Here is a 15,804-nt window from a genome sequence, read left to right as displayed (position 1 = left end):
CTATATTTCTGAAGTGTAAACAATCTGCTGCTGTGCAGCTTTAAATGAAAACAGACAGTTCTCCCCTGTTCTTCTTTCAGTTTACACAGAAGCACTAGAAAATAACATTCTCCCACCTAGACTCCTCCAGGCATCTAGAGAAACAAGGACCCACTTGACTGCTCATCTTACAGACCAATGGGTTTGATGAACTGCGATGGTAAAGTGTTTTCGAAAGCCATCGCACTCCATCTTAAAGCGGTTCTTCCTCCTATAATCTCAGATGAGCACAGTGGCTGTTTAACATAATGCATACTAAATCTGAACTCTCCATCCCTGGAAGCAGTAATATCGCTTGATGCTGAAAAGGCATTATCTCTTCCATACACACAACAGTATAGAAGGTATCGCACATGGCAGCCTAACTCATCCGGTCTCACTTTATGCAGATGGTTTATTATTATATGTCACCAGCCCCGTCAGAACCATACTGTAAATTGTGGAATCATTTGGAATAATATCAGGGTATAAGCTTAATCTTAACAAAAGTGAGTACTTCCCCAGTAGCTAGAATGCTGAAGAATATCCCAATCTGATGTTTAAACTTCCAGTTGACTCCTTTACATATTTGGGGATAAAAATAGCCAAATCCTGCTAGTCTATTTAAAGGTAATTTTACTCATCTTCCGGAACAGGATAAAAAAACAACAATGGTCTATTTGACCGTTGTCTCTTGTGAGAACAAACTCTGTGAACATGACTATTGTACCCACATTTCTTTTTACATTTGTTTCAAGCGATACCTATTTTTATACCACGACAATTCTTTAACATGTTCAACCAGATGAACTCTTCCTTCATTTGGAATAATAAATCAGTATGGAAAGACCAAAAGACCTAGGTGGGCCTTCCAAAACCTCCGCTCATATTACTGGGCTGCAAATGTTATTGGCATCTAAAGGATTGGAGCGGTACGGCCCCTCCGTGGCTCCAGACTGAAACGGCCACAAGCAATCCACACTCGCTCCCTACTTTGCTCTGTGCATTTTATGCAAATTTATTGTATTGCACTGCTCTTATTCTGTCTATTGTTCTACTCATTCTATGTCTGCACGTTAATGTCATAAATCTATCAATCAATAAGAAATCTATTACAGGGGCGCCCCAGTGGCGAACCACATAGCACGCTCAGCTGCGACACGGCCGACCCGGGTTCGATTCCCGAACCCGTCGTTATTTGCCGAATGTCTTCCCCCCACTCTGTCTCCCATTCCACCTCTATCTCTATCTACTGGACTGCCCAGTAGAAATAAAGAGAAAAAACGCCAAAAAAGAGATATTAAAAAAAATATATATAATCGATTACAATATATTTATAGATCTTAACGACAGAAGTCTATTACAATCCTTTTATTTTTCATAAGACTTTAATGACAGAAATCTATTCAAATATTTCCAGGAGGTTTTAATGTAAATTCTCGGCTCATTATATGCCCATCTATAATTATGCCAATTTGGTGTTTACATCACTGCTGTTGTAAATTCCCCACTATTTTTCATACTGTGTATTATTATTTTCATTCAGGCATTACTTTGGACAGCCCAGGGGGTATTCTTGTTCCTAGTCAGCTCTCCGGACCATAGATATATATAGAACACTAGATAGCTTGCCCGCGCTGCCGGCCAATGGAGAGCGACGTCACTGAACCGCCGCCATCTTGCTCCAGTTAGCCTTGAGTGAGAGTGAGTGAGCTGCACAGACAAAAATACATATAACTCGCTGAAATATTGACGGATTTACAAACGGTTTGGTTTATTACAAGCATTATCAACGTGGCTATGATTCAAGCGGTTTGTAAAAAAAAACATCTTTAAAAAACAAAAATTTTATAAGTATGCAGTATCATAACTACATCTTTGATGTTTATAGCAAACCAACCCGTTTGTAAATCCGTCAATATTTCAGCGAGTTATGAGTATTTTTGTCTGTGCAGCTCACTCACTCTCACTCAAGGCTAACTGGAGCAAGATGGCGGCGGTTCAGTGACGCTGGTGACTCCGCCTTAAGCTATCTAGTGTTCTATAGATATCTATGCTCCGGACAGCCCAAGGGTCCTTAGTCTGGTAATTAAATACAGGTGGTGAATTGCCGGCACCTGTGTTTCCATTGCAGACAGAGTGCGTCCTTGAGGAAGTAAGTTATCACCAGCCTCCAATGTAATGCCTGTGGTTTATGCTAGTTAAAGGTCATATCGCTGCTGTCGGGACAAAACCTCATAACTCCATTTTTTGAATTTTTTTTTTATTATATAAATCAACTCCGTAGATCATCCTCCATATGTGTGTGTGGGTTTTACAACGTTTAAACAATGGGAAAGCATTAAACCGATCATCTGTCTAAACCTCCTAACTCTATTCACCCTCAAATCTGTGTTCGTTTTTTTTCATCTGCTGAAAAGTTGGGTTTTTGGAGTTATGAGGTTTTGTCCCGACAGCAGCGATATGTAGCCTGCATTGTGTGTTATTGGGATGCTGTGATTTATGTGTAAGATTATGGCTTGGGGTTTGCTGCTTTGTGTTGTGTTTGGTCCGTGCCGCTAATTGAGCTAATGCTAGCCAGCTGGCCATGCTATATGGCATATTTCCATTGGCATGTCAGCACTGGCGTTGGCTCGGTTGGCCGCATGGCACGGGGTAGCGACTAGCCGTGGTCATGCATATGGGTCACCTAGCGGCCTAATGCAGGCAGCGTATAGTGCATGATGCATATGACCTTTACCTCTGCTAATTATGTATTATGTACTATGTATTATAATTCCTTGTTTTCTGTTTATGTGTTGCAGAAACCACTCTACCACTCACTCAATATCCCACTATTCCATCCAGCCTTACAACCTGGATGAAACCCACTCTGGAATACCAATCACTCTGAAACACCACCATTTTGAGAGATCTCACTCAACAGAATCTTAAATAAAAATACAAAAGGACTGTTCTCTTGACTCTTGTGTCCGCTCTCTGACCGGGGTACGCTGTTGTGGATGAAGTGGCTCCAGCAAACATTGCAAACATTATATCTTCAATAACTGCTGCAAAGCAATTTGGGCTGCAGTTCTGGTATGAAAGGTGCTACACATATAACGTTTATTATTATCACTAGGTAACCCTCTGCAACTTATAGACTCATTTTTGTCCCCCCGCCCCCAAGTGAGACTTGCAATAATACTGCACTGGGCCTGACTGGAACTTTGCACTTTACACTTTATATATATATTTATTCAAATGATTAATCCTTCACTGCACTGTCTTTGTCCTGTGTCTGTTGTTATGTGAACATTCTTTTTTTATGGAAAAATGCATACACTGTAATGCCGCAACAATTACAAATGTGTTTACACATATGGCTTATTAAAGGAATCTGAACCATACCTCTACAGGTGATCTGAATGGAATGACAGGCAACATGGATGAACACAAGACGGCAAGATACAACGTCAGGAGAGCAGTAATAGAGGCAAAACGGCGTTATAGGGATAAAGTTGAACTTCAGTTTGAACAGGCTGACTCTAGAGGTATGTGGCAGGGCCTCAGAACAATGACAGATTACAAAGGCACCTCCCTCAAACTGAACAGTGACATCTCCTTAGCATATGATCTCAATACCTTCTATGCGAGGTTTGAGGCTGTGAATAACAACACCAGCCTACAAGCCACGGCAATGGGGAGGGGGGGGGGGTCTGCTGAGGGAGATTCAGTGTTCAGAATAACAGAACATGAGGTGAGGAGGACCTTTAAGAAAGTGAATATCAGGAAGGCAGCAGGACCGGACGGCATCCCCGGCCACGTCCTAAAAGTCTGTGCCGACCAACTGGCCCCGGTATTCACTGACATCTTTAACCTGTCCTTAGAACAGGCTGTCATCCCCACCTGTCTGAAGAAGTCCACCATCATCCCTGTACCCAAAAAATCTACGCCCGCTTGCCTCAACGACTACCGCCCTGTAGCTCTCACCTCCATAGCCATGAAGTGCTTTGAGAAGCTAGTGAAGGGCTACATCTGTTCCTCCCTCCCCATCAACCTGGACCCCCTGCAATTTGCATACCGCCCTAACAGGTCCACGGAGGACGCCATAGCCCATGTGCTGCACACAGCAGCATCACACCTGGACAAGAGGCAGGGGAACTATGTGAGAATGCTGTTCATCGACTACAGCTCAGCATTTAATACCATAGTCCCCTCCAAACTCATAGCCAAGCTCAGGGACCTGGGCTTGAACTATGACCTCTGCCAGTGGGTCTTGGACTTCCTGACAGGCAGACCCCAGGTGGTAAGAGCAGGCAACTGCACCTCCTCATCCATCACGCTCAACATAGGGGCCCCCCAGGGCTGTGTTCTGAGCCCCCTCCTCTACTCCCTGTACACACATGACTGCGTGGCACAGCAGAACAACAAAACAATCATCAAATTTGCTGATGACACAGTAGTGGTGGGCCTGATCTCTGCCAACGACGAGAGGGCCTACCTGGAAGAGGTAGAGAATCTGTCACAGTGGTGTCAGGAGAACTGCCTCTCCCTGAACGTCAGCAAAATAAAAGAGATGATTGTGGACTTCAGGAGGTCGGGGGTCAAGGACTACAGCCCCCTCAGCATCGACGGGGCACCGGTTGAGAGAGTGAACAGTTTCAAGTACCTCGGAGCCCACATATCCGAGGACTTGACATGGACCACACACATTGACAGTGTTGTGAAGAAGGCACGACAACGCCTCTACTTCCTCAGGCGCCTAAGGAAGTTCCAAGTCAGTCAGAAGATCCTTAAGAACTTCTACTCATGTACAATAGAGAGCATCCTGACTGGCAACATCACCTCCTGGTTTGGGAATAGCACTGCACAATACCGTAGCAGACTACAAAGAGTGACACGTTCAGCCGAACGCACAATTGGAGGGGGGCTTCCCACCCTCCAGAACATTTACAACAAGTGGTGCAGGGGTAAGGCTAAGAGAATCATCAAGGACTCCAGCCACCCGAACAACTGCCTCTTTGAACTGCTGCGGTCAGGCAAGCAATACCGGAGTCTCAAGGCGAGCACAGAAAGACTCAGAAGAAGCTTCTATCCCCAGGCCATCAGGCTGCTCAACGAACAATAAACACTATGCAACAACCATCAAATGCACACAGCACACACACTCACTTTAAACAAACAACACACTGCAGCACCCACTCTCCACACTTTAGATCACCTAAACACACTTTATATTTATTGGTAAAGGATTTGCACTACAACTCGTACACCTTACTGTAAATTGTACCTAAATTGTACCTCATCTTATTTCATTTCTGCTTTGCACTATATAGTATTGTATATTAGTACATTGCATAGTATATTGTATATTGTATGGTAACTCAGTTACTTCTATTCTGCATCGAACATTGTACATATGTCTATACTGAACACTGTGACCGCTATTTTTACTTCTATTTTACATGCTATACTATTTTATTTCATACTTATCTTGTCTAGCACAGTCTCTGGAGCGTAACAGTAAGAAGCATTTTGTATAAAAGTATTCTGTACTTCTGTATGACAACTATTAAAGAAACTTGAACTTGATCTTCCCTATCTATGCTTAAATACACTAAAGTGCAGACATAAGAATCTGTATTGTATATATAATATGTCTATTTTATTATCCATTCTATTTTATTCTATTTGTATTTTTGCACAATCAAGGCGGGCATGGCCACCTTCATTTCACTATATGTCTCGTATGTGACAAATAAATCTCTTGAATCTCATAAGAATCGGTAAAAAATACAATAAAAGTAGTGCAATGTAGAAAATGCAGACATAATAGGCATAAAATAAGTACAAGTATTTTTACCCCCCCCTTAGTTCTCTCATACATTCATGTGTTGGCTTTTTTCTTTTTTTAACACCACAACCTCCAATGCATTTTCTATGGGTTATTTAAAGTGCAAGCCCTTACACGCTTTCGTCATACGTAAGTCACACTAATAAAACTAATTGTCTATTGGCTGAGCGTGTGGCATTCGTTTGACATCACGTCCGGAATCACGCAAAACAGGAAATAACTAACGCTAATAGTTGTTGTCGTCATAGAAAATTGATAATAATCACAAGATACATTCAGTGCTAGATCTAACTAAATGGATTTATGGAGACACATTTATGGAAAGTTCAAGCCCGGACCACAAAGCTTCTGGAAGGGTTAGCGCGACACACAGCGGCTCTTCCAATTCGTACGGTGATGTTCTACCGGCAGCAAAAAAAAGTGATTCTCAGCCTCTGCGTTATATTATGATATGAAAATGTAATTGTAGTGCTGTCAGACCTGGATACGGGTTGTCTTTTCACTTTATTTTCTTCTCCGAGTGCTTCGTTTACATGTTAAAATCACAAAAAAATTCTTCTGGGGAACAATGCCCACACACCTCTACAGGGGTTTAGTTTACAAACATGTCACCTTTTTCACCACTGGTTATACATTTACATTTAGTCATTTAGCTGACGCTTTTATCCAAAGCGACTTACATGTTCTGTACGACAAGGTTATAATACTGTAGTTAGTTACTGAAACTGAGTGAATATTGCACAGCCCCACCTAGAATATTTTTCACCAGCCGCACTCGAAAGCATTTAAACGCCCCCGGAACAGCCAGTCCCCAAACACCCCACACATCAATCCCCACCATATCCCCATCCACGACACACTGCCGAGTTCTAGAGAGAAATATCCCTTTAAATTAAGCCTCTATAACCTTTAAAACAAACCATTTAGTCCTCCCCCCAACTTGGGGCCCTGGGTCATCAGTTCCCCACTGGCTGCAACTAGTCTGGATCCGGGTCATTCTATGGTCCACGGGGAACCAACGTCATTGATGTGAAGGGCCGAAATATAACATGGCTGGCTTGGTGACCTGGGGCCAAACACATTTCTTTCAACTGGTCGTTTTTTCTTTTTTTTGTCTACTTTTTCTCCCCCTTTTTTCTGTATTTTTCTCCCATCCCAATTTAGTCGTTATGACAATTCCCTTCCCTCCCTTCCTGGTCGTTGCACGCATTTGCCCCCCCACTTGCCAGTCTAGGGAGGGTTGATAGATACTATCACATGTCCCCTCCGATACATGCCAGCCGCTTCTTTTCACCTGGCAGCAAGGACTCTCACTGGGGGAGCGTAACGTGTGGGAGGCTCACACTACTTCCCCCAGGTCCCTTCCTCGCTGAGCAGGCGCCCCGACCTACCTGTAGGAGTCGCTGTTTACAACGACCAGGATACACCCCCCACCGGCTTCCCACCCGCTAACACTGCCAACTGGTTAGTATGGACGACCGACCAAGCCGCTGACAGCTGGATTCGATACCAGTGTCTCTGTGATGGTAGGCAGGCGCTTAGTCCGCTGCGCTACCCAGCCACAACTGGTCGTTTTTCAAAGTGTAACAAGACATTCTGGCGTTGAGTCGTCATCGTCACATGTTTTGAAACAAATTGGGCCTCATGCATGAAGCGATATAAGAACAGATTTCGTTCTATAGCATTTCCTCTTACTTTGTTCTTAGGATTCAGCAAGGTTTTCTTATTGTTGCTTTTTTCTCAGGCAAGAACAAATTATAAGAGTGGTCGAGAGCACTCTTACCGAAATAAGAAATTCGTACCCCAAAAAAAAATATATAAAAAAAATGCCTACCATTGGTTAATTGCTCCCAAATACGACTTTAAAAATACAGAACTTTTCAATAATAATTATTATAATTTATTGCGTGCGTTCTGTCTGAAATGGATTATATATTGGCGTTAGAACAGTTATGCTCTGGCCGTCCAGGCCATTGATTGATTGAAGATTTTATTAACAGATTGCAGAATGGGTACAATACAGTACAGCTCAATACACACAATTGTTAAGGGGAGGCAGACCAGAGAAAGACTTTCGTCTTGTTTACATCAGGGTCCCCCATTTTCAATTCATAATGACATTTATGACATACACAACATACAGATATATATCATGACATTTATGACATGACATACAGATATGCAGTACTGTATACGTAGCATAGAACGCATATTTAGAGATCGTCTATATCAGTGGTTCCCAAACTTGTTTTATGCGGACCACTAGATTGTTATCAAGAACATTTGCGGACCACCTCGTATGCAAACAGAAAAACATAAATAAATAAACAACTGACTTAAACTGTAAACCCAGTAATACACAAGACCCTCTTCTTGGACCAAGTAGGTTTCGTCGATAATCCAATGTACAGTTACCCCCACCCGCTCCAATGTACAGCCCCCCCCCCCCTCCAATGTACAGTTTCTACATCAAATGTATACTTTTTTTTTTTTTTTTACTCTTCGTATCACAAACAGTACTGTATTTGTAGATCTGGTATGTCATAAATGTATAGATGTAGCAGTACTGTCTATCTGTATGTCATATGTTATGATGAATTGAAAATGGGGGACCCTGATGTAAACAAGACGAAAGTCTTTCTTTGGTCTCCATCCCCTTAACAATTGTGTGTATTGAGCTGTACTGCATTGTGCCCATTCTGCAATCTGTTAATACAATTTTCAATCAATCAATCAAGACCCGCGTCACGGGCACTGCGTTCCGTTCTCAGAATGGATTTGAGAGAGATGTGTCATCCAGTTTGACTTGGAGCACGCACTGTACTATCGCTCACTCTTGAAAACCTACCTCTTCTCCTTGGCCTTCCCCCCTACTTAACCACCACTAGACCCCTGGCCCTTCTATCCTCTTTGTTTTACTGTGTCCTACCAGTTTTTATTACTTTCATTGCTTTATTATGTTTTTAATCCTATATCTTGCACCATATTGTTTTGTTTTTGTTGCTTTCATTGCTTTGCTGTTTTTTTTCTTTCTTTCTTTTAATCTTATACCTTGCCTCACACTATTTTGTTTTTATCAACTTGCTTGTGAAGCACTTTGGTGTTAGCTGCCGCTGCCTGGAAATGTGCTATACAAATAAAACTGACTTGACTACTATGCGCACTGCCAGTCATCAGGTTATATATGCGGAGATATTCAGACTCTAGATCTATTTGCAGAGCCAGATGAGTGGCAACCTGTGCTCTTGACAATGCACAGTCGTTCAGTGACAAAGCCTATAGTACTTTGCTGGAACGATTTATATTGCACGTACTGTATACAGTATGTGTGTATGCGCGCACTGCGGGATGTGGCCAGAAGCACGCAACTGGTCAACTACTATTATGAGTGAGATTCACCATTCAAAACCTGGGTAAGAACAGATTTGGACTTTAAGAACGGCTTGATGAATGTGGCAGTGGCTTTTCTTATTGTTCTCTTAACAGACAGGTAAGCAAGAATATAAGAAAAATAATAAGAGTATTGTTGAATGAGGCCCAATGTCTTAACATACCGCTGAGGTCGGGACAAAACCTCATAACTAAATTTTTTTAATATTTTTTTTTTTATATAAATCAACTCCGTAGATCATCCTCCATATGCGTGTGTGGGTTTTACAAAGTTTAAACAATGGGAAAGCATTAAACCGATCATCTGTCTAAACCTCCTAACTCTATTCACCCTCAAATCTGTGTTAGTTTTTTTCATCTGCTGAAAAGTTGGGTTTTTGGAGTTATGAGGTCTTGTCCCGACAGCAGCGATACTCAACCACATAGAATCTCCCCTCGTGGTGGAGCTCTGGTTTAAAGGGATATTTTAACTTCACAGGGAATGGAACCCACAAACCTGACACCATATAATCTGGTTTAATGGGATATTTTAACATCAGATAACCACATTATTCTGACCCTCATCTTTCCCCAAAAGGTATTATATATTAAATATATCTTATTTAACATTGAAACATCTTATATTAATAAATATATCTTATTTAACATTCAAGTCTTATTATATATCAAATATATTTTATTTAAGATTTTAAAGTCTTAATATTATAAATTAAATCTCATTTAACCCTTTCACTGCCACACAACAGGTTAACACTTTACTATCACACAACCAACGGTCGCCGTCGGTTGTGTGATAGTAAAGGGTTAACCTTCGGTCGTGCGGCAGTGAAAGGGTTAATATTGAAGTCTTAAATAGGATATATTTAATATAATATTAACATTGAAGTCTTAATATTACATTTAATATAATATTATCTTAACATTGAAAAGTGGATCATTTTGAAAAAAAGGAAGCATGAGTCAGGAGCAGGTAGTTTAGAGGTTTTGTGTTTTTTACTGTAGAACCTACTTCACTAACAACATGTAGAGTCACTGATTATACAACATATCAGCTCTGGATCACACCATACCGACCAGAACCGCAACATATCAGCTCTGGATTACACCATACCGACCAGAACCTCAACATATCTCTGGATCACATACTATACCGACCAGAACACGGACCAGAACACCCATCGTGTCAGGGCATCGATATGAATAAATCTTCGACCCTTGGTGTATGATCTCAGGATTTGGAGAACTGAATTTTCTAAAGCTGACGTAACTACTGTGCTACTAGACCAACTTTAACTGCATCATTAAATATAATGGAGTTCTGGAATTCCAAGATAATTTAATCCTACATCTCAAAAGCACATGTTGGCATTTTGAATATATTTGATTAGTTCTTTACACCAGACACTGGTGGAAAAGCTTCTAGATTTGTCCTTTTAGCTAGGCCTCAAAACAGCCAGTTAGCATTTATTAAAACCAAGTAAAATGGTAAAATAAAAAAATATAATTATAAAATAAATAAAAACAAACAATATTTTAAAGCGTCCAAGAGCAGGAGTGCTGATCTGTGGTCAGTGACCTGGAACACTTGTCTTCATGACCTTATTCAAACTAACGACTAAATCTGACTCTAGATCAGTGACCTGGAACACTTGTCTTCATGACCTTATTCAAACTAACGACTGAATCTGACTCTAGATCAGTGACCAGGAACACTCGTCTTCATGACCTTATTCAAACTAACGACTGAATCTGACTCTAGATCAGTGACCAGGAACACTCGTCTTCATGACCTTATTCAAACTAACAAGACTGAATCCGACTCTAGATCAGTGACCAGGAACACTCGTCTTCATGACCTTATTCAAACTAACAAGACTGAATCTGACTCTAGATCAGTGACCAGGAACACTGTCTTCATGCCCTTACAGACAGAAGCTAACTCTAGATCAGGACTCCCACTTCGAGAGGCTTTGTGACTATGGACCCCGATCTAGTGTATGACTTATCAGTGCGCTCTGCTCCTGCCAGTCACATGGATCCCTGAGAGCGGTTTGGTCCGGTTTGGTTTGGCTTGTTTCCCAAAGACGCCTGGATGTTACGACAGCTGTTCAGCTAGAACCACAGCTTCCCCCTGAGGGCAAGTCTCTCACCGGCCTCAAAACTCACGAGACCTCTTACCTGCTGGTATGACTGCCAGCGTTCTGGCAGCTGTTTACCAGCCCCTCTGTGTGTCTCACTGCCGAGCAGCCTTTACGGTATGGTTTGAAGTATCGGTTGACCCCGTTTCAGTCATGAAGTCGTGTGACCTTTAACCCTGGTTAGTCCAGGCCGACCTCGGGACACCGTGTTTGCCCTTTCTCCTCTCGAGAACTCGATAACATTCTAAAACAATGTTGTTCACAACAGACACGTCCGACATTCTACAGACGAAGAGTTGTCATGGAGCCAACATGGCGGCCAGCAGTCTGAGGTTCTGAGAGGTGTTCATACAGACAGACTCTGCCTTAGTGTGTATTTGAGGATGATGGTACAGGTACATACATGTGATTGACAAGATACACGTTCCACACGGAATAGCCACACAGAACATAATAACCGACTCAGTCCAGAGTTCAAAGTTCAAATGCGGTCCTTCACCTGGGGAGGGGAGGGGGGTATCTTCTAGTTGGTTGAGAACATCTGGGGACTGGGTAGCTTCCACTCTTGAGGACAGGACAGTGATGTCATGAGCCGAGGCTGAGCTGAGGGGTTCCAATCAAAGTTGGCAGGTTTGAAAGTTCAGACTCCCTCTACTGGTTAAAAAAAAACGCAAAGGAGGGGCCTGTGATGTCATGACTTCTCAACTGCAGTCATCTGCCGTCATGTCAACATGGCAACAGACACACTATAAAATGTAAACAACTACGCTTCCAACATGTTTGTAACCTTTGGAATAAAATGCAAAGCTAGATCCTCGTCGAGGACAGTTCCTCAGCGAATATTGTGCTTAGAAACCAGCCACAAAAAAACGCCACCCTCTCCTATAGGATGAGCTGCACACCTACCCTCTCCCATAATAAGATAAGCTGCACAACTACCCTCTCCCATAATAAGATGAGCTGCACACCTACCATTCCTTCCTCTGGATTCCTGAGCTGGATATTGGTCGTAATTCTGACCTCCCAGCTCAGGGCTTCAGACCTCAGATTTTGACTGGAACATGATGCGAAACGCAGAGTAGGAAGTTAACCCCGCCCCCCTCCCCTCAACTCAGTCTCTGGTGACGACATCCCAGTCCTCTCCTCCTTTCTCCTCCTAGCCTCAGTACCCAGCGGTGTCTAGAACCCACGGTTCTCCTGACGAGTCTAGAACCCACGGTTTCTCAAAATGTCCCGTCGTCGTTCCACAGAAGGTTCCTGTGAAGACGTCCATTTGGTCCAGGATTTTGGTACGGCACATCCTGCCCCTTTTCCGTCGGAGGGTTTATTTGATTGGACAGCTGGGAGGGATGCAGTGATCCAATGAGGAGTGACAGGGGGAGGGTCCTGGGGTTCAAACGCCCACATGGCTGTCAAGTGTCTTAAAGCAGGTGAAAGGCCCTACAAGCAAGGATGTGTGTGCGAGTGTGTGTATATATATATATATATATATATATATATATATATATATATATATATACACACACACACACACACACACACGCATACATATACAGTACACATACATAAAAAGCAGCATTGTATGTTTGGAATGGTAATCTATCTATTTACAATGTGTTGTTCATCTGTGTGTGTGTGTGTGTGTATTTACGCAATTCTACTCGTGAAGCATCATTTGGAATGTCATGGAATACATGGAATAGAACTTTCAGTCCCAGACCATAATAACCACAGTCCACAACAACCGTCCATCAAGACCACCGGATGTTCAGCTGCGTTTCAGTTCAGAGGTTCAGCTCTTTTAGTTGCGCTCTCACCCAGACAGGAAAACTACTGCATTTTCACAAGTGTTCACGGATGTACAACTCGTATAATATGTGTTTCACGTGATAACGTGAGGATTACTAGTGTGAAAATCAAGTAAGTACACGTATGGAGTCCTGTGAATCCCACGTCGAGTCACTGGAAATGTGACCGGTGATTTTCCGCGTGTGAAATGCATGGAGCTTTTCTGTAAGGCCAGAGGCAAGCCAGTAACTCATCAATACAGTTTAATACAACGTGACCAAACACTTGGTCAACACACATGGGAATGTACTGCGACCCCACTCATCATTAGACAGCTGTTAGCACATACAGTACACATTACGTTAGCATGTACAGTACACATGACGTTAGCATGTACAGTACATGTTAGCACATACAGTACACATGATGTTAGCATGTACCATACACATGACGTTAGCACGTAGGCTACAAAGCCGTCTGTTTAGAGCAGGGGTCTCAAACTCACGGCCTGCGGGCCGATTGCGGCCCACTCGATATTTTGCGGCCCCCTACTTGACATCAAAGTTAAAAAAAAAATAAAAATATTTATTTTTTAATATTACGTTTTTTTTTTATGTTGTGGGACTTGTACAGCACTTTGTTCAACTTTGTCAGTGCTGTAAGTTTAAACCTTTTTAAATCTTAGACAAACAAAACACTTTGCTTTCATGAAATATTGTAAGCCGTCATTTGAGGCTTTATAAAAGCAGCACAATGAACACAAATCTGTCAGTGCAGAGTCCAACCTCATCTTAAATAACAAACAGCAAAAAAATCATATATATATATAATATTTGATGCGGCCCAGCCTCACCCAGACTCTACCTCCAGCGGCCCCCAGGTAAATTGAGTTTGAGACCCCTGGTTTAGAGACACCCGGACTGACAGGTAGAATGTTTACACTAATCATGTCGGGGTGATTCTAGATGTGCCGTTATGAGTTCACACTGTGTGTCTCCACACGGTCTGAAAATGTCTATTCTGTCTCCCATGGCTGGTTCTACCCCCTGGTTCTGGTTCTGGAGTTCTAGAGACCCTCAGGAAGCCCTGAGGAGGAGGAGGGTAGATCCTGAGTATTAGGACAGTGAGCTAAAGGTGGTGTAGTATTGGGAGCTGAAGACCAAGCTAAGCCTGTTCTTTCTATGGTCATTGTCTAGCCATGGAGGCCATTGCTATTTTTATCTTCATTCATCCTTTGATATCGAATCCAGATTCTACTGTAGAAAACAGCAACAGCAAAAAAGACACTCGATTTCTAGACTCGATTTGGCGAATAGAATGTATTTGGAAGCATAATTTCTAAACAGCCAAGACAGAACCCATATATACAAACAAAACATGGTTGGAATGAAGAGTCAAATACATTCAACAAAGCAGGGGTGTGGTCAGGGGTGTGATTGGGGTGTGGTCAGGGTGAGGGTGTGGTCAGGGGTGGGGTCAGGGTGAGGGTGTGGTCAGGGGTGGGGTCAGGGTGAGGGTGTGGTCAGGGGTGTGATAGGGGTGTGGTCAGGGTGAGGTCGGGGTCAGGGGTGTGATCAGGGTGGGGTCAGGGTGAGGTCAGGGGTGTGATCGGAGTGGGGTCAGGGTGAGGTCAGGGGTGTGATCGGAGTGGGGTCAGGGGTTGTTTGGGTGGGAATTAGAATAGGAATCTGCATAAGACTTGAGGAGCAGCTGTCTGTGTCCAACCTGCCCCTTCAGGAAACCCCAAACAAAATGCCTGAAAACGACTTTGGCTTGGAAGGAATGATTGAGATTGCGCGACATGTAAGTGACAAATTCTAGAATTCTATAAAATCCTTAAAATCATAGTAAAATCAAGTACTGAATTAAATGTCTCAGGTAGTTTTTCTTCTTCTTAAAGTTTGTATAAAATGGTTACGGTATAAAAGTTGACATATAAATATATATATAATAATAATAATAATAATAATAATAATAATAATAATAATAATTAAAAAAAAAATACTGTACACTCAAAAAAGTGACTGTATGGTGATAACAGACAGGTGAATGGGCCAATCACATCATACTGTGCTTTTCCCACACTTTGATTGGCTGTTGGTGACCCTGAGTCGTGGAGGTGAAATGAGAGGCTGAGGTGTGTTGGTTACTGCAGTCAATTCTTAACAGTTACAGGTTCCTGATTCATTTAGTTTCATATAAAGTAGAATTTAAGAATCGTAATGGTTCAGAATGATTAGAGGTTAGCTGCTATACGTGCTAGCTTAAAGCTTGGCTATCTGTCTACATGGGTTAGTCAAATGATACAGCCATTCATCTTTTAAAAACACTAACTTAGGTATACTTCATAGGTAGAAAAATTAGGTACTTCAGGACCCCCCCCCCCCTCCACCTGGACCACCCACCAGGGGCAGCCCAGCGACCCTCTACCAGAACACCTCAGCCCCCGATGGAATGTTCTAGACATTTGGCAAGCTCTGAACAGAACTATAAATCTATACACAAAATGAAAAATTAAAATCTAAAAAACGCAGCAGCAATAACAACAACAATAGCAAAACCCTTTTCCCTTTTCAGACTTATAAACCCTCACCAAGACAGAGAACTGCTGTAGCTAGCTTGGAGACTACACGC

Source organism: Notolepis coatsorum, assembly GCF_963971535.1.
Source record: "Notolepis coatsorum genome assembly, chromosome: 13".
Taxonomy (NCBI): domain Eukaryota; kingdom Metazoa; phylum Chordata; class Actinopteri; order Aulopiformes; family Paralepididae; genus Notolepis; species Notolepis coatsorum.
The sequence above is the reverse complement of the archived record's forward strand: the minus strand, read 5'-3'. Positions refer to the sequence as shown.